This window comes from Octodon degus, unplaced genomic scaffold (genome assembly GCF_000260255.1).
Source record: "Octodon degus isolate 3935 unplaced genomic scaffold, OctDeg1.0 scaffold00089, whole genome shotgun sequence".
In the NCBI taxonomy this organism is placed as follows: Eukaryota; Metazoa; Chordata; class Mammalia; order Rodentia; family Octodontidae; genus Octodon; species Octodon degus.
Genome location: NW_004524665.1, coordinates 384,539 through 386,625, shown reverse-complemented (window position 1 = coordinate 386,625; position 2,087 = coordinate 384,539).

Here is a 2,087-nt window from a genome sequence, read left to right as displayed (position 1 = left end):
CCTAGCTCTTCTCCTTTCCCTCTTATGATTAGTTAAGTCCTTGAGATCCTGCTTTCCTTTTACTTGTATTATATCTTTCTATTTGTATTTCTTCTTTTGAGTTCTTATACTAGGGAGACTATACAATATTTACACATGTGTGTCTGGTCTATTTCACTTATGAGTATATGATCAAGTGGCATCCACTTCAATATAAAGGGTTTGAGTTTATCATTTTTAATAGCTGAATAATACTCCACTGTGTAAAAATACCACATCTCTTTCAACCATTCCTCAGGTGATGGGCATCTCAGTTGTTTCCAAGATTTGGCTATCACAAATTGTGCTGCTATAAATAGCACTATGATATGATGTTTTCAGATCCTCTGGGAAAATTCCCAGTAGAGGAATAGCTGGTTTAAAGGGGATTTCCAGTCCAACTTTTCTAAGGAGTCTCCATACTGATTTTCATAATGATTGCATGAGTCTGCATTCCCACGAGCAGTGGAGAAGGGTTCCTTTTTCCCCACAGCCTCTCCAACATTTGTTGTTGGGTGGTTTCTTATGATAGCCATTCTTTCTGGGGTGAGATGATATCTCAATGTTGTTTTAATTTGCATTGCACGAATGGCTAGTGATGTGGAGCATTTTTTCATATATTTATTCGCTTCTTTAACTTCTTCCTCTGAGAAGTGTGTGTTCATCTCGGATGCTTATTTCTGGATAGGGTCTTTAAATTTTGGGACCGTAGTGTATTTTATTTCTTTATAGATTCTAGAGAGCAGACCTTTGTCTGAGTACTTACTTGTCATGATTTTTTTCCAAATTTGTGGGTTTCCTCTTCACTATGTTGGTAATTTCTTTTGACATGAAAAAACTTCTCAGTAAGAGCAGGTCCCAGTTGTTAATTCTTTCAACGGTTTCCCATGCAAATTGATTTCTGTCCATGAACTCTTTACCTACCCCTATGTCTTCAAGAGTTCCTCCTACTTTCTCTTCCAGGATGTTTAGTGTCTCTGCTTTAATGTTTACATCTTTAATCCATTTTGACTTTAGTTTAGTGCATGGTGATAGACCTGGATCAAGTTTGAGTTTTTGGCATGTAGAGAGCCAGTTTTTCCAGCACCATTTATTAAACAGGCTATCTTTCTTCCAGTGAGTATGTTTGGCCCCTTTGTCAAAGATAAGGTGGCTGAGTGTGTTCGTAGGGGCTTCAGCATCATCTAATCTATTCCATTGATTCTCAGGTCTATTTTGATGCCAGTACCATGCTGATTTTATCACAGTAGCCTTGTAGTATACTTTCAAGTCAGGAATTGTAATGCCTCCTGCCTTGTCTTTGTTGCCTAGAATTTCCTTTGCTATTCTAGGTGTTTTCCAGTTCCAGATAAATTTTAGAAATGCTTTCTCTATGTCTGTGAGGTATATCGGTGGTAGTCTGATAGGGATTGCATTAAATCTGTACAACATTTTTGGGGGTATGGCCATCTTCACAATGTTGGTTCTTCCTATCCAGGAGCATGCAATGTATTTCCATTTTCTGAAATCCTCTATGATATCTTTTTTAAGAGTACTATAATTTTCCTTGAAAAGATCTTTGACTTCTTTAGTTAGATTAATTCCAAGGTATTTCCTTTTCCTTGGTGCTATTGTAAAAGGTATTGTTTCTATAATTTTCCTCTCAGTGTGTTTGTTCTCTGTGTAGAGAATGCTATTGACTTTTGGGTATTTACTTTATAACTTGCTATGCTACTGAATTTCTGTATTAATTCTAGTAGCTTCTTGATGGAGTTTTTTGTGTCTTCCAAGTAAAATATCATGTCATGTGCAAAGAAAGATAATTTGACTTCTTCTTTGCCTATTCTTATGCCGTTTATTTCTTTCTCTGGTGTAATGGCTATAGCTAATGATTCCAGAACTATATTGAATAGGAGTGGTGATAGAGGACATCCTTGTCTTGTACCAAATCTAATAGTAAAAGATTTCTATTTTTTCCTCATTTAGGATTATGTTGGCCATTGGGTTTTCATAAATGGCTTTTACCAGATTGAAGTAGAGGCCATCTATTCCAATTTTCTGTAGGACTTTGAACATGAATGAGTGTTGGA